The sequence below is a fragment of the Lactuca virosa genome, chromosome 5 (genome assembly GCF_052849685.1).
Source record: "Lactuca virosa cultivar CGN04683 chromosome 5, Lactuca_virosa_CGN04683_v6, whole genome shotgun sequence".
In the NCBI taxonomy this organism is placed as follows: domain Eukaryota; kingdom Viridiplantae; phylum Streptophyta; class Magnoliopsida; order Asterales; family Asteraceae; genus Lactuca; species Lactuca virosa.
The window spans coordinates 238,733,902-238,752,696 of NC_136430.1; positions in this window are offsets into that span (position 1 = coordinate 238,733,902).

An 18,795-nucleotide genomic window follows, 5' to 3' on the forward strand; every position below is an offset into this window, starting at 1 on the left:
TGATCTTCTGAAGTTCGGGGCGCGAACCCCAACACTGTGTCAAAGTTCACGACGTGAAAAAGAGGTTCACGATGTGAACTCAGTGCTGACGACTTCTGGAGCCTGACAGACTGCTGTCGCGACTACGCACCTAATGACGACCAAGTTCATGACGTGAATAATCTTGGTTCACGACGTGAGACCCCAAAAATGACCCTATAAATAGAAACCGAAGGTCTCGGGTTTAGGCTGCTCATTCCTATCCTCTCTCCTACTTCTACTCTGTGTTAAGCATCCCGAGACTACCCCGAAGCCTCGGTAACACCCCTAACGCACGACGCAAGTCCCAACGACCCGAATCTCCCGAGATTTCCGAGAAATCCACTCCTTTCCGGTCGAAGTGCTGCCCGAACAAAGCATCATTTTCACCGAATCTTCACTACTACCAAGTGAGTTCATACCCCTATCACTACGTTTTCAAATACTTTTTAAATGCTTTTAAACACTTTTAATGGGGGGGGGGGGGGAATACAAGTAAACACACGGCTAAAATCGTGTGAAACATCGACCTTTTGCTATACTTTTCATACTGTTGTTTTAACTATCTTATGAAGTTATTATCATGCAAAACACCTCACAACACAACTTACCCTCCGGGGATACAATATGTTTTATAAATGAAATATGTTTTATTTATATGTTTGCATACTACATCATATCAAGGGTAACCATTTCAACTATAACGTTACGTGTATTCGACAAATCATAATTTGTTATTATGCTTTTTGTTAACACTGTAGAAAGGCTAATCGTTTTGGACATAAACATACACACTTTTGCATACGTGACTTAATTGTTCTCTTGAATTGTCAAAAGATTTTTCATCATATTACTCGTGAACATCGTTGTTAGCAATCATTTGATGTCATATGGCTTTGTTTGTACCAAACGAAAGTCCCCACCTATAACCAGAGTCTCTTGGAGGGAGAGCGTGACAAGTGTGTATAGATCTATACGGGGCTGACGACTCCGCACCATGACTGTTAGCTACAGTCCCCGGGGTGACAAATGTCAAAATTAGGTTACTGCGTCTAGTATGGTTATGAGGAACTCACAACACGCGGAAACAATGACTCATGCACGTAGTAATACATAACGCAATCATGCTCGGGGGGAGGGGGGGTAATAACTATATTATAGGGTATTATCAGCATGTTCAGAATTCAGGATAAACACTTCCACAACTAGTTTCACTTAATGATAAAACTATACACATTCATTATAAGTATGTCATATTTACTTACATTCATGGTCTTGGTTCATATAAGACTACATCTCACTTTTAGAAAAATATAGGATTTTCCTGGTTCAAATACATTCATTTTGTACAATAACAATTTACAACAACATTCTTAAGAAAATATCAGATTTTCTGAAAACAAACGCGGACTTTTCAAATGACATTCATTTACACAAATAACAGCTTATGAACTCACCAACTTAAATGTTGACACTTTTTCTTTCAAATAACTTGTATTCTTAGGGAATCGCTAAACCAGGTTAGCAACTGCTTTTGAAGACTTACGCTCAGGCGTTAGTTTAATCTTTTGGACATCATATTGTAATTGACTTTTGCAAACATGTAATACTACAATCATGTAAACTTTTCAATTATGTATATGATGGTTACATCTACTTTCTCTACTATTCATTTGTTATGATACTGTACATGACGTCCTCCGACCCCGAATGTTTCTGCCGTTCTGGTTTGGGGGTGTGACAGTTGCTTTGTTTGTTGAGCCTTTCGTGCCTGGAATGCCTTGCAAAAAGCTTCATATTTTTTCATTTCGGACTCAGTGCTTGGTTTAAACCGAGACCATGAGTCATCTGAACAATAACCGTCAAATCCTTGTGTACACATCGGGGTGTCCCCTGGGTTCGTGGATCTTGGCATGATTGTAACAGTCACGGAGTAGGAATTTGCCGAACTTCCTTGGTCTCCTTGACCCGTAATCAAGTGTGGCGTTGGTTCGATTCTGGCAAGGGCGGGATAATTTCCCTGCAATTGGTTATTTTTTTATGTGTTTGGGTGACGGAAAGAAGGATGGAGCGCAACTCCTTTGGCTCAAAGTATTGAAGGTGACTTGCCCTGGAGACCTTAGGGCGATTTGAACCAATGGGATCCTCTTGGGATCCAATTGGGGTTGTGTCGCCATGTTCATGTGAAACAGATGCACTTCCTGCATCTGAGTAGCTAGAGAGGGTTGAAGCAAATAAGCCTACGGGGGCTCCAAGGACTACCAGAGTATTTTTAGAGAATGCGGTATTTGTCGGGCCACGCATTTCGCTCTGGCTAGGGATGGTCTTCTGCCTTTTTTGTGCGAGAATTGGACCGGAGTCATCTTCAGAGTCTTCTTCAACGTTGACGAGAATGTCTTGAGAGTTGGAGGGGGAATCAGGAGCTTAATCCGTAGATTCAACAGTCTTGGATTTGCGTTTCATTGTGGATTCACCCCTTTTATGTTTTCTGTGGGGAGCTTTCTTGGATGGAACTATTTTCTTGAGGCGTTTGGATTTTGGTTGACTTGATTGGGCTTCAGTAGGGGCTGCGGAACTTGTAGGACCTTGGGTTGCGGTAGTTGCTAGAATGGATTGACTAGGATGAGGCGGGGAAGAATGGTATGGGTTAATACCATTCGTAGCCTCGATGTGATCAGTGACTTGTCAGGTTTCAAGTCTAATAGATGTCAAGATGTGTGTAGGAAATCTCCTTAAAGGTCCAAAAATTGATTGATCTTTCGAGAGAGTGTACCTTTTTAAGTCGCGTGTGGAGAAGAGATTGGTGTCTGCACCCATATTAAGCTTCACATCTTTGTGAAGATCCAAGATGCAGAGAGACCAAAAGCGTGCAAAGGTGAGTTCAGTTGGGTATTCTCGAAGGTTCTCCTTGGGAACATACTGTAGAAAATGATCCCATAGAATTTGCACGTAGTTCACTACATTCCCAGTGAAGATGCTCCACACGAGCTCCAACAGTTTGAGTCCCATGTTGTTAGTGCCTCCGATTCTGGCAGAGAGACTCCAGATCACAAAGTGGCAAACGTATTGTCATACCGTAGGGAGTTGATTTTTCTTGAATTCCTGAATCCCCTTAAACTTCTTCTGATACCCCGTTCTGGTACAGGGTTGAGGTGATGTCATTAGTGATGGGAGAGTAGAGTCTGGTTGAAGGAAGAACTCGAAGATTAACAGCTTCCAGAAACTTTGCTTTGGTCAGGATAGCAAACGAATCATCCACCAGAATCAAGTTAACTCCTTGAGGGTTTGAGTTTGGAAGAAAAGCTAAGAAGGCGCATTTGAACAAAGTGGATAGGGGAACGACATCAGTGAAGGATTTAAATGCGCTAAATAGAGGGTAAGATGATAGGTACTTGATCATCAAACAAATCGCCTCATTGTATGAGGGATGACCCTCAAAAACAGTCGTGAAATTGCTAGAGGCTATTGTCGGGGATTGATTATTGGTTGTTGATTCAGACCCAGTAGGTCGTGCAGACCCACCCGCCTTGGATTGCTTCTTTGAGATACCAGATTTCACCATTTTGAAAAGGTTTAGGAACTTACAGAAAATAGAGTGCAAGAAGGTGAAGAAGAGAAAGATCGTCTTAAGAGTTCAGAAAGCATAAAGCTTTCTTCGGAGGGAAAAAGGGTTTTTATATCACCGGATTTCAAAAGATTATTTGATTTACCCTATATACAACTGTCAATGGTAAAAACCCTTGGGTTTTAACTATTATTTGCTACATATAATTAATTTTTTAAATAGGGCATTTAATGAATGTCTGGCCCATCACCGCACGTTTGAAGAACGTGTGGTGAGGGTGTAAAATCCGTTGAATAAAAAGGAAGTTGAAAGGGATTGGACAGTTAGGGGGCTATGAGACGTGACAGGTTAAGAAAAAAGATTTCTTAAAAGATTTCTATTATGGAAAAAATATTTCTTTTAAAGGGGAATGAAACATTGTATGCTACAAAAGAATGTTTTTTTTGTTTTTATTTAATGAATAATTTTTATTAAATGGTCACCATTAAATAGCACACAAAGTTCAGGGAATTTATGAAGTGATCATTTAATGTGACTACGGATGGATTCTGATGACTGTGGTGGAATGCAGTGAAGTGAAACTGCGGTAGCAAGATCTGAAAGGAACACTTGATAAAAGATCAGAAACAACAAACAATAAAGACCCAAAGAATATAAGTATGATATATGGTTGCGGTATACAGAGTATACTTAAACCATGTATGATAGATATATTACACTAGGACCGCAACGGAGACCAGAAGTGGTCTGCGGTACCTATCAATTCAAGAAGAATTGCGGGTCCGGATTCATCATCCCTAACATTTGTAGAAAACTGTTGAGTTTTGTTGCATCAAGTGCCTTTGTAAAGACATCAGCAATCTCTTCATGAGTATTGACAAAGATCAGTTCGATGTTACCTTTGAGAATGTGGTCTTTGATGAAGTGATATCGGAGTTCAACGTTTTTCGTCTTTGAGTGGTGAAGAGGATTATGAGAAATCGCTATGGCACTCTCTGAATCACAATAAATCGGTATCCACATCATTCTGTATCCGTAGTCCATCAGTTGGGTTTTTATCCATAAGACTTGAGAACAGCAGCTGGTTGCGGCCACATACTCAGCTTCTGCGGTAGACAAAGAAACACAATTTTGTTTTCTTGAGGACTAGCTGACCAGTATTCCTGCAATAAATTGACAACCACCAGAAGTACTCTTTCTATCCAATCTACATCTGGCATGATCCGCATCTGTGAAGGATTGAAGGCTGAATTCGTTCCCTACAGGATACTACAGGCCTAGAGCTTTGCTTCCTTTCAAGTATCTGAGGATTTTCTTGACTGCGGTCAAGTGCAATACTTTGGGATCGGCTTGGTACCTGGCATATAAGCCTGTTGCGAAGACAATATCTGGTCTACTTGCGGTAAGGTACATCAAAGAACCAATCATTCCTTTATAAGTTTTGTGGTCCACTGATTCTCCCGAAGGATCAGCAGAAATCTTATATCCGAAGGCCGTAGGAACCTTGGCTGAGGAACAGTTCTCCATTGCGTATTTCTTCAGCAGTTCAGAGGTATACTTTTCCTGATGAATGAATATCCCTTGAGGGACTTGTTTCACTTGGAGTCCTAGAAAGAAATTGATCTCTCTATTCATGCTCATTTGGAACTTGTAAGTCATGATCTTTGCAAATTCATTCACCATACCCTGATCTGTTGACCCAAATATGATATGATCCACACAGATTTTGACAAGCATAAGGTGATTACCATTTGGTGCTTGCTTAAGACCATAGACTGCTTTCTGAAGCTTGAAACAATAATCTGGGAAATCTTGACTTTCGAAGCCTGAAGGTTGTTGTAAGTAAACCTCTTTTTTCAGTTCACCATTCAGGAAGGCACTTTTTACATCCATTTGATGTACTTTGATATTTTTGTGTGCCGTATATACTTAGAGGATGCGTATTGCTTCCATCCTGGCTACGGGGGCGTACGTTTCATCATAGTCAACACCTTACAGTTGACTATACCCCATAGCAACTAATCTTGCTTTGTTTCGAACGACCGCACCGAATTCCTCAAGTTTGTTTTTGTACACGCATCTTGTTCCAACAACAGTGTGACCTTTTGGCTTCGGTACTAGTTGCCACACTTTGTTTCTTTCAAACTCTGCTAATTCCTCTTGCATTGCGGCTATCTAGTCGTGTTTCATGAGTGCTTCTTTTATGGTTCGAGGCTCGACTGAAGACATGAACCCTGCATAGTGACAATGGTCAGTTAAATCTTTAGAGGGTCGATATTGTATACCTGCAGATGGATTTCCAATGATTTAACCCGCTGGGTGGTTCTTCGTCCAGACATGCAGACGAGGTTCTAGATGATCAGCGGCTGCGGTGGAGGGAATGTCTTCGATATTAGGAGACTCTTCAGTTGGGGAAGACAGTTCCCCTTCGACTTGTGAACAGTCCGTAGAAGTGTCTTGGACTGAAGGAGTTTGATCAGCATTTGAGTAAGATTCCCCCTGGATTGCGGATGGAAGTTCCCCCTGAACGTGAGATGGTTCCCCCTGGATTGATGAGTGAGTGATAATCCTTGAATCAGTTCTTGTGTCGATGTTCTCTATTTCTTCATCGTCAGAGTCCGAGGAGACATTTGATGGGAATGTGACTCTGCGGGTAGATACCGGAGCTACTTCTTCAAGCACTGGAACCTCGATGGTTGTCACTTGAACCGGAGTTGAACTTTCCCGCTCAACCGACGAGGAGGAAGTGTTGAGTGACAAATCTTCGGATAGAGTTGGGCTAGAGACTTCGGCATGTTGTTGTTCAGCTACCGGAGACACAAGAATTTCAGAGAGATGAGCAGTCTCTGTAGGGTCGAAAGGTCATCATAGTTTATTTCAACTATGTTCAAGGGACCCGAAGAGGCTGTAATATCACTTTCCAGGATTTCTTTTGTTTCACTCGAAGGAGCAGTGTTGCAGACGTAATAATCATCGAATTTTACATTGAAGCTTTCGACTATCAGTCTTGTACGTCTGATGGAAACCCTGTAGGCCACTTTGTTTGTTGAGTAGCCAAGAAAAATGCCTTCATCTGACTTTGGTGCAAACTTGTTAAGGTGATCCTTGTTGTTCATCACAAAACATCTACACCCAAAGATGTGAAAGAATCAAACTTTCGGTTTGTGATTTTTGAGGCCCTCATCAGGAGTTTTGTTTAGATGCTTGCAAATGATGCTTCAATTTTGAACAAAGGATGTAGTTGCCACTGCTTTGGCCTTGAAGTATAGAGGAAGGTTTGCAAAGTATATCATAGATCTGGCTACTTCGACCAGAGTACAGTTTCTTCGCTCTATAACTCCATTTTGATGCGTTGTGTAGGGAGCTGAGAAGTTATGACTGATGCCTTTGGAAACCAAGAAAATATTCAAGAGATGATTCGTAAACTCGATTCCATTGTCACTTTGGATTCTTCGTACTGGTAACTTGATTTGGAGTTCAATTTCGTTGATGAAATTGATCAGAACCTGCGGTGTTTCGGATTTGAGCCTCAGGAAGAAGACCCAAGTGAAACGAGTGAAGTCATCAACTATAACCAGTATATACTTCTTGTGATGGAGACTGGCTACGGTAGATGGACCGTAGAGATCAACGTGCAAGAGCTCTAAGGGTTCTGAAATTGATGAATCAATCACCAGTGGATGGATTCCCTTTGATTGTTTACCACACTCACAAGTTGGGCAGAGTGTATCGTTGTTGTACTTTAGAATGGGGAGAACTCGGACGAGTTCTCCGGTGACAATGTTGTTGATATACCGAAAGTTCAGATGAGCTAGCTTGCGGTGCGACTACCAGCTGACTTCGGATACTTCTTTGGACAGAAAACACAATTGCGGTTTCCCAATGATCAATAAGGCATCCAAAGGATACATTGTCCTTTCGTACTTAGATTTGATCAAACAGGTGCTTCTATCACTTGTCATAATGTACCAGTATTCATTATCTAACTCGACCCGATGGCCTTCTTTGCATAGTCGCCTACACTGATGAAATTATGCTTGAGGCCTTCTACGTAATCAACCTTTTGTATTAATTAGTTCCCTGTTGTTAACATATCGTAAGCTCTGATGATTCTATTGGCATTGTTGCCGAATGTGACATTTCCACAGCTACATATAGGCCTGAAATCCCGAAGGTATTTTAACCTTCCGGTCATGTGCAAGGAGCAGGCACCATCGATCAACCACTCCTCTTCTTGTTCCTCCTTGCACATTGCCTGAGAAATTACAAAGTTACTTTGGGCACCCAAACAAGTTTGGAGCCCGGGGTTACAAGTGAATTCTTCTTCTTAGGTGCATGAGCGGGGATTGTAGGGACATGATTTGTGTCAATCGTGAGACCTAGACCTGAGTGTTTGTGAACTTTTGGAGTGTTACAAGGTTTTGGAAAGTTACGAGGTTGGACTTGAAATGAATTTTTCTGATGGTAAAATCGAACGGAAAGATTTTTCTCATTCATCCAGACACTTTTCTTGGTCAGTGGTCCAGAGGGTGTAGCGTGAGTCTTATGACCAGTCCAAGAGTGAGTTCTGAAAGTTATGACTGTGGTGCCCTTGGGATTTGAAAAAGTGTGAGCACGTGAAGGCCTCCTAGGTTGTGTTCTTTTGAAAACTTGATGTGACTTAAAAGGTGTAGAATTTGGTAAAATCCCTTTCCACTTTGGGTCATCCAAGGAATAGATTTTAAAACGATACCTTCGAAAAGACTTAACTCTCTTTTGGGATTTGTTAGAACAGTTAGAAAGTTTTTTTGGTACTATACATTCCTCTTTGTTTAATTCCTTGATTGTAGTGTTTTTCGAATACTAATTTGAGACAACAGGTTTTTCAGGACTCATTTGGTTTGAAACTTTGGCATGTTTTTTGTTTTTGAAAATTATTTCCTACTTTTTACTATGAGATCTAAGTTCCTCATTGAAAGCCATTTTTGCATGAGTTTTTGGAGAACCGCAGTCAGTGATGTTCAACTGTGGTTTCCTGGAAACATTTGATTGTTTTTGAAAACGAGGGCTTGAGTCATCTGAACTAGAAGACTCTGGACTTAGAGAACATTGACCGTATTCAAACTTTTCTTTGGGCAACTCATGAAGAATTGGTTGAATAGTCATTGTGCTTTTGACTACGGTCTGCGGTAAAAAAGATTGGACTACCGCAGAGTAAGTCAAAGATGCTTCCTTAGTTGGACATTTTATGGAAGGCAATTTGGATGACTGGGATCCGAGACTGCAAAGAATGGGACTGCGGTCTGAGGACGAAGGTGTAAAGTTTACAGTTTCATCCGGTCCTTCCATAAGATTTTCTGCATCAACAGCTGAAGAAGCCTGAGAGTTGGGATATATTGTGCCAATGATGGGTATTTGATCACATAAATGATCTGAGGTTTCAGAAAGAATTTCCTCGATGACACAATTACTTCTCAGATTATGAAGTCTACCGAAGTGGGTTTTAATGTCTTCAGGGAATGTTTTGTCATTAACAGGGAAATGAAATTGTCGATCCTGTGGGACATATGGACGGTCTTTGTTAAATCGGGGTGACGAATCCTTTTCGGTGGAATACCGATTGCACCAACGCCAATTATATGTATTATCTACGGTCCCATTATTCACTAGATTTTCAATAGCTTCACTTTCATTAAAAAACTTTTCAATTAAAAGATTTAAGCGTACATTTTCTTTTTGGGCTAGATCCCTTTGATTCAAAGCTATTTCTAACTGAGTTTCACACAACATTCTGGCATCCTTCTCTAACACTAACTCTTTTTCTAGCACTGCAACTTTGAGTCTCTTATCTTCTAGTCGTCCTCTTACATGAAACATTTCATGGGACGCTATGTTCTTCTCATCTAAGGCCTTGTTGTAGTCTGAAAGGACGGCAGCACAAGTGACATTAAGGTTGTATAGAAAGGGTTGGCAATCATGCATGCTATAATTATTTGATTGGATCATGAGTTCTACCTGTTCAACGATGCTAAGAGTTCCATCATTTGCCATGTAGCAGTAGTTTTTCTCCAGCTTTGTTGACCCATCCTCATCACCAGTTGCCATCATGCAAATTTTTACCTTGCCCTTGATGTTGTTGAAATCTTCATCTTCATATCCTGAAGACCAAACTTGATGATCCCTCTTAACTTGGGCCATATATGCCCTTGCCCTTTCCTTTTCTTGCATCTCTTTAGCCATTCTAAGATAGAATGTTCTGTCGTTCACCAGATTGGTTTTATAGTCTTTAGCAATGTGGTTTTCTTTGTTTCATTTGTGACAAATTATAACATCATTTTTGTCTTCAGTTGAGGTACCGAAGTTAGTTGGCTTGACGGGTTGCGGTGCCTCCTTGGATTGATGAGTGTTCTGTGGTTGCGGAGACTGGTGAGGATTTTTGGGATATCGAGAATGATTGTTCTGTGGATTGAAGCTACGGTTAAAGGAAGGTTTAGTGAACTGCTGATTTTTGTGAAATGATGATGGTGGTAGTCTGTTGAATTGTTGGCTAACTAAGGCAATAGCATTTTGGAATTAATCATCATCATCATATTCTGAATCAGCTTCGTATGATTGCGGTGAATTGTCATACGAGGAAGAGTAAGCTTAGATGTTTTGTTATGAGGGGTTTGAGCTATGAGAGCGAGTGGTCCTCCGAAATCTGCATAGTCTTTTAGCACGGTTCATTCTTGTGCTTAAAGTTCACCATATAACTTGTAGAGAGATAATGAGTGAATCTTTCTATCTCCTTGGACTATCATTTTTTCCGTAGTCCAGTGTTTACCCAAACCATTGAGAAAGTGAAGGTTTGTTTCATGCTTACTTCGGACAGTGCCAACATTTGACACCTTTGTGACAATCAGGTTGAATCTTTTGAAGGAGTCTTCAAGACTTTCACCAGCATGAGCTTTGAAGTTGTTGAACTCGTTGAGTGCGGTGGTGAGCTTCTTATCTTGAGCTTGCTCAGAACCTTCATACAAGTTCTTGAGAAGATCCCATATTTCTTTGGTTGATTTGCAATTAATGATTACGTCGAAGTTGTCAGGAGCAACTCCGCAGGATATTTTATAAAAAGCAACAACATCACTTTCCATCTTATCAAGATCATCTTTAGTGGGGCGATTCATTGCAGCTTCACCTTCTCCTAGTCTAGCTTCAGCACCATCGGCTTGAACTGGAATCAAAATAGGGACATGAGGTCTTTCTTCTACGGATCTCCACACATCTCGTCCAAGTCTTTTCAGATATCTCTCCATCCTTTGGGACCAGTGATGATACTCATTGGCCACCGATATTGGAGCTCTATTAGAACTTCCAACATTGTTGGAAACATTAAGTGATAATGCTTGTGCCATATATCCTTGTTTTTTTTAAAGAAATGAGCTTTAGTGGTATAGAAGGCTTTTCAAAATCAGAGTTCTGGTTCAAAAAGCAACCAGTTTGGCTCTGATACCAATTGTTGAGAGAAAAACTTTTGAAGAACACTTGAACAAATGTTAGTACAAGTTATATATTGCGGAATGAAGTTAATCTCTGTTGAATCATAAAAGTGACCCTCTTGAACTTCAGCTACCGCAGCCCTCAAGAATCCACAGTCAAATCTCCTTCAGCAACCGCACCCGAAGTCATCATCAACCGTAGTCACTCTTACTTACTAGATTACTTTACTTTTATTGTAATACTCTCTATTGTTCAGTATGCCTTGCATGGCTACTCTTAGAGATTTGATCCATGTAACTCCTGAGTCTCTATTTATAGAGCTCAATCTTTCTGATTAAATATATTTTTTTCATCTCTTCTACAATCCATTGCAACTTCTATGCTATAAAAATATATCTCTCATCTCTATCTGATTACGCACCTTAAATCTCTCCTTACTCTCAAAATTCACTAGAACTTTACTAAATACTATTACTCTTCGGAGCAAGTCATTCGTGACTTAATCACTAAGTTCAATCTCACTTACTAACTTGGTTTGAATGCATTCCATGTTATGAATTAACTTATGTGTATACTTGATATATCATCTGCAATCATTTATATTTCCTTACATTTCCGCAACTATCTCTCTAACTATCTAACTCGTTAACTTATTATTATTGTTGAGCTTTTAGATCCTCTGAGATAAACTATTCCGCAACTATACTTGTTCTAACGTTTGTTCAAGTGTGTCTCAAGTTTTTCTCTCAAGAATTGGTATCAGAGCCATAGTGGTTGCTTTTTGAAAACAAAACTCTGATTTTCAAAGGGCCTTCTATACCACTGAAACTCATTTCTCAAAAAAAAAAAATTTAAAACAAGGAAAAATGGCATAAGCACTATCTCTGAATATTTCCAACAGTGTTGGTGGTTCGAATCGATCCCTAATACTTATTGCAAATGAATATCATCACTGGTCTCAGAGAATGGAAAGATACTTAAGGAGACTTGGTAGAGATGTATGGCGATCCGTAGAAGAAGGACCACATGTCCCTGTTCTTACACCAGTTCAAACCGATGGCGCCATAGCCACACTAGGAGGAGGACAACCAGTCATGAACCGTCCCACCAAGGATGATCTCGATAAAATGGAAAAAGATGTTGTTGCTTTTTATGAAATCTCTTGTGGAGTTGCTCCTGACAACTTTGACATTATCATAAACTGGAAATCAGCAAAATAGATCTGGGAAGTTCTCAATAATTTGTACGAAGGCTCAGAACAAGCTCAAGACAAGAAGCTTACAACTGCACTCAATGAGTTCAATAATTTCAAAGCTCATACTGGCGAAAGCTTAGAAGACTCCTTTAAAAGGTTCAATCTGATAGTCACCAAGTTATCAAATGTTGGCACCATCCGCAGTAACCATGAAACAAACCTTCAGTTTCTCAACAGTTTGGGAAGACACTGGACTACTGCTAAGATGATAGTTCAAGGAGATAGAAAGTTTCATTCTTTGTGTCTCTACAAGCTCTACGGGGAACTGCAAGCACAAGAATCAACCGTACTCAAAGACTGTGCTGACTTCGGAGGACCACTTGCTCTTATAGCACAAGCTCCACATAATCAATGCTACTCTCCTTCGTATGACACTACACCGCAGTCATACGAAGCTGACTCAGAGTATGATGATGAAGAAGAATTTCAGAAAGCTATTCCTCTTGTTAGTCAACAGTTCAACAGGCTACCACCTCCTTTTCGTAAAAATCAAAAGTTCAACAAACCACCATTCAACCGTAACTTGAACCCGCAGAACAACCATTCCCGTTATTCCAAAAGTTCTCATCCACCACCGCAATCTCAAAATACTCAACCAAAGGAGGCACCGCAGTCCATTCAAACCACTGACTCCGGTACTCCCTCAGAAGACAAAACTGATGTTGTAATTTGTCACAAGTGCAACAAAGAGAATCATTTTGCAAGAGATTGCAAGGAAAATGTAGTGAAAGACAGAGCATTATACCTTAGAATGGCTCAAGAATTGGAATAAAAATAAAAGGCTATGGCATACGTAGCTCATGTCAAAAGAGACCATCAAGTTTGGTCATCCGGAGATGAAGAAGAAGCCATCAGCAATGTCAAAGGAAAAGGAAAAATCTGCATGCTGGCAACTATGGATGATGATGGGTCTACAAAGCTCGAAAAGAACTACTGCTACATGGCAAAGGATGGAACTCTAAGCATCGTCGAACAGGTAAAACTCATGATTCAAACTCTAAACTATAACATGCATGACTGTCAACCCTTCATAGACAATCTTAATGACAAATGTGCTACCATCCTTACAGACTATAACAAAGCCTTAGATGAGAAGAACATAGCGTCCCAAGAGATGTTTCATGTAAGAGGACGACTGGACAACAAAAGACTCAAAATGGCTATTTTGAAAAGGACTTAGAGTTAGAAAAAGATGCAAGAATGTTGAGTGAAACACAACTAGAGATAGCTTTAAACCAAAGAGATTTAGCTCAGAGTGAAATTGTACACTTAAATCTTTTAATAGAAAAATTGTTCAATGAAAGTGAAGCTATCGAAAATTTGGTGAATAATGGAACGGTGGACAATACATACAATTGGAGTTGGTCCAATGGATATCTTACTGCAAAGGATTCCTCACCCCGGTTTAACAAAGATCGACTGTATGTCCCTCCGCACCGAGAATTTCATTTCCCAGTCAATGACAAGACCTTTCCCGAAGATATCAAAACACACTTCGGTAAACTTCATAATCTAAGTAATAACTGTGTCATAGAGGAAATCGTGCCTGAGGTTTCGGGTCACACAAGTGATCAAACTCCTATCTGTGGCAAAATCTATCCAAATTCTCAGACCTCATCAGTTGTTGATGAAGAAATTGTCATAGGGAGTTCCGAAGTCTCAAAGGACTTCCCATCTCCGCCCTCAGACCACAGTGTCTCTCACTGTAGTCGTAAACCACAGAAGTCCCACAAAAGTTCCACTGAAGTCCCAACTCAGACTTACTCTGCGGTAGTCAAATCATCCCTACCGCAGTCCTAAATAAAAGGTTTTGTGACTCTTCAGCCAATTCATCATGAATTACCCATAGAAAACTTTTAAGTGGGTCAATGCTCTCAAATCCCTGAATCTTCTAGTTCGGATGAATCAAGTCCTCGTTTTCAAAAATTTTCAAAGGCTTCCAGGAAACCGCATCTAAACACTAATGACTGCGGTTCTCCAAAAACTTTAGCAAAAAAGGCTTTCAAAGACGAAATTCGATCCTGAGGCACAAATCGACAAAACTTTTCTAAAAACAAAAGACATATCAGATTCCCAAAATCTAAGAGTCCTGAAAAGTTTGTTTTCTCTCACTATTTTTCAAAAAACTCTCCCATCAAGAAAACATGCAAAAAGGAATGTACAGTTTCAACAGTCATTCCTAAATCATCTGACACAACCCAAAAAGGTGTAAGGACTTTTCGAAGCAGTGGTTTTCAAATCTATTTCTCAGATGATCCAAAGTGGAAGGGTATCTTACCCACTCCAACACTTTTAAAATCACATCAAAATTTTAACAAGTGGAAGGGCAGTTTACCAAATCCAATAAAGAGTTCCAAAGACTCTACACGTGCTAAATATTTTTCGAAACAAACTTTTTCAAATTCCAACAACACCAATGTCAGCTTTTACCAACCTCGGACCGGTCACAAGTCTACTTCATCCTTTAAACCGCTGAACAAACCAAATATCAGAACAAAAGACAAAATTTCAGCATGTCAATGTCAGTGTAGTTGTCAAAATGGTTCATCTCATGTCCAATCTAATCCGTTTCAGAAACCTCGTAACTTTTCCAAAAAACGCAATACTCCAAAAACTCACAAATACCCAGGACTAGGATTAAAAGTTGACACGAAACCAGTCCCTGCAACCTCGGCTCATGCATCATTTAGAAATTCAGCTTTTGGCTCAGGCTCCAAACTAGTTTGGATGCCTAAACTAACCGTTTAATTCTCAGGCTTTGTGCAAGGAGGAACAAGAAGAAGAATGGTTAATCGACAGTGCCTGCTCCTTGCACATGACCGGAAGGTTAGAATACCTTCGGGATTTCAGGCCAATTTGCAACGGTGGAAATGTCACATTCGGCAACAATGCGAATGGGATAATCCGAGGTTATGGTGTTCTTACTACGAGAAATTTCTCTATTCAAAAGGTTGCTTATGTAGAAAGCCTTAAACATAATCTCATCAGTGTTGGTCAATTATGTAAGGCATGCCACCGAGTTGAATTTGATGACCAATTTTGCTATGTAATGACAAGTGATAGGAGCACATGTCTGATCAAGTACCGATCCGAAGGTACTATGTATCCTCTGGATGTATCTCTGATTATAGGCAAACCGTAGCTATGCTTCCTATCCAAACCAGTATCCGAAGTCAGCTGGCTATGGCACTGTAAGCTAGCTCATCTCAACTTCAGATACATCAACAATTTGGTCAGCGGAGAACTAGTCAGAGGTCTTCCAATCCTCAAGTTCAGCAATGATACTCTCTGTCCTGCATGTGAATGTGGAAAGCAATCCAAAGCAAGTCACCCCATGGTGATTGACTCCTCAATTTCTGAACCATTGGAACTATTGCACATTGATCTCTGTGGTCCATCTACCATAGCCAGTCTCCATCACAAGAAATATATATTGGTTATAGTTGATGACTTCACACGGTTCACCTGGGTCTATTTCTTAAGACTCAAATCAGAAACTCCGCAGATCATGATCAATTTCATCAAGGAAATTGAACTTCAGATCAAGTTACCAGTACGACGTATCCGAAGTGATAATGGAACCGAGTTTACTAATCATCTTCTAAATATTTTCTTGGTTTCAAAGGGCATCACTCACAACTTCTCAACTCCTTACACATCGCAACAAAATGGGGAAGTAGAGCGAAGGAACCGCACTCTAGTAGAAGCTGCCAGATCTATGCTCAACTTCGCACACCTTCCTCTCTACTTCTGGGCCGAAGCAGTGGCCACAACCTGTTTTGTACAGAACCGAAGCATTATGTGCAAACGTCTCAGCAAAACACCGTATGAGGGCCTCAACAACCGTAAGCCAAATGTCCGATTCTTTCATATATTTGGGTGTAGATGTTTCGTAATCAACAACAGAGATCACCTCAACAAATTCGCACCAAAGTCTGATGAAGGCATCTTCCTTGGCTACTCGACTAACAAAGTTGCTTATAGGGTTCTCGTTAGACGCACAAGACTGATAATTGAAAGCTTTGATGTGAAATTTGATGACTTCCACATCCGCAACACCGCTCCATCAACCGAAACCACAGCAATCCTAGAAAGTGATATTTTTGCTTCTTCGGGTCCACTCAACCTAGTTGAAGTAAACTATGATGATCTCTTTGACCCTATAGAAACAACCAAGTTATCCGAAGTTCTTGTGTCCGAGGAAGCTCAACAGCAGCATGCTGACTTATCTGGTCCTATACCGTCCAATGAGGTATCACTAAATACTTCCACCTCGCCGATTGAGGGGGAAAACTCAACTCCGGACCATACAACAACCATCGAGGTTCCAGTACTAGAAGGTGCAGCTCCAATCCCTATCCGCAAAGACTTTCAACCATCAAACGTTTCTTCGGACTCGGACGATGAAATCATAGAGAAAATTGACACAAGAACAGACTCGAGGATTATCACGCTCCCATCCGCAATCCAGGGGAAACCTTCTTAGGTTCAAGAGGAACTCCCGTCTGCACCCCAGGGGAACCTTCTCCATCTGCCCAAGAAAACTTTGAATCCAACTTCCTAGTTCAAGACAACTCAGCAGGATGTTCTCAAGTCTAGGGGGAACTTCCATCTCCAACCGCAGAGTCTTCCGATATTGAAGACGTTCCCACTACCGCAACTGCTGATTATCTGCAACCCCGTCTACACATTTGGACGAAGGACCACCCACCAGGTCAAATCATCGGCAACCCATCTGCAGGTATTCAAACCCGATCTTCCAAGGATTTATCTGATCATTGTCACTACGCAGCGTTTCTGTCCTCGGTCGAGCCCCGAACGATCAAAGAAGCATTACTAGAACCAGACTGGATATCCGCAATGCAAGAAGAGCTAGAAGAATTCAAAAGAAACAAAGTATAGCAGCTCGTTCCGAAACCGAAAGGTCACACCGTTGTTGGTACTAGATGGGTGTACAGGAATAAGTTGGATGAATTCGGTGCGGTCGTCAGAAACAAGGCAAGACTAGTTGCCAAGGGATATAGTCAACTTGAAGGTATTGACTATGATGAAACGTATGCTCCGGTAGCACACATGGAAGCCATCTGAATCTTCTTAGCATATGCAGCTCACAAGAACATCAAGGTTCATCAAATGGATGTGAAAAGTGCTTTTGTCAACGGTGAATTAAAAGAGGAGGTTTATCTTCAGCAACCTCCGGGCTTTGAAAGTCTTGATTTCCCAGACCACTGCTAGAAGCTTGAAAAAGCAGTCTACGGTCTAAAACAAGCCCCAAGAGCATGGTACGAGACTCTCTCTGAATTTCTTGTCTAGTCCGGATACAAAAGAGGAGTAATTGATCCCACTTTATTTAGAAAAGCAAATGGTGATCACCTTATGCTTGTACAAATATATGTGGATGATATCATCTTCGGATCAACTGATCAAAAGATGGTGAATGAGTTCGCTAAGGTCATGACCAACAAGTTCCAAATGAGCATGAATAGAGAGATTAAATTCTTTCTAGGACTTCAAGTGAAACAAGTTCCTCAAGGGATATTCACTCATCAGGAGAAATACACCACTGAATTGTTAAAGAAATATTCAATGGACAATTGTTCTTCGGCTAAGGTCCCCATGGCCTTCAGATATAAGATATATGTTGATCCCTCCGGTGAATCAGTGGATCACAAGACTTATAGAGGTATCATTGGTTCATTGATGTATCTCACCGCAAGCCGACCATACATTGTTTTTGCAATAGGTGTATGCGCAAGGTACCTGGCTGACCCAAAAATGTCACACATGACCGCAACCAAGCAAATTCTAAGATACTTAAAGGGTAGCAAGACTCTTGGCTTATGGTACCCCGCAGGGAATGACTTCAGCCTACAGGATTTCACTTATGCGGATCATGCCGGATGCAGACTAGATCGAAAAAGCACCTCCGGTGGATGTCAATTTCTAGGTGGAAGACTCGTTATCTGGTCATCAAGAAAACAAAGTTGTGTATCATTGTCTACTACAGAAGCTGAATATGTGGCAGCAGCCAGCTGTTGTTCACAAGTCTTATGGCTGAAAACACAACTCATGGACGACGGATACAGAATGCTGCGGATACCAATTTACTGTGACTCTGAAAGTGCTATAGCAATTTCTCACAATCCAATTCAGCACTCCAAGACAAAGCATATTGAACTACGGTATCACTTCATCAAAGACCACATCCCGAAAGGTAACATTGAACTAATTTTTGTCCATACTCATGAAGAGATTGCTGATGTGTTCACAAAGTCACTTGACTCTACAAAACTCAACAGTTTCTTACAAATGTTAGGAATGATGAATTCGGACCCACAATTCTTCTTGAATTGATAGGTACCGCAGACCATTCTTAGTCTCCGTTGCGGTCCTAACTGAGGTTACGTATGATAGATGGTTTTAGTATATCCTGTGTACCGCAGTCTACGTACCGCAACCATATATCATACTTATCTCTCAATGGTCCTTATTGTTTGTT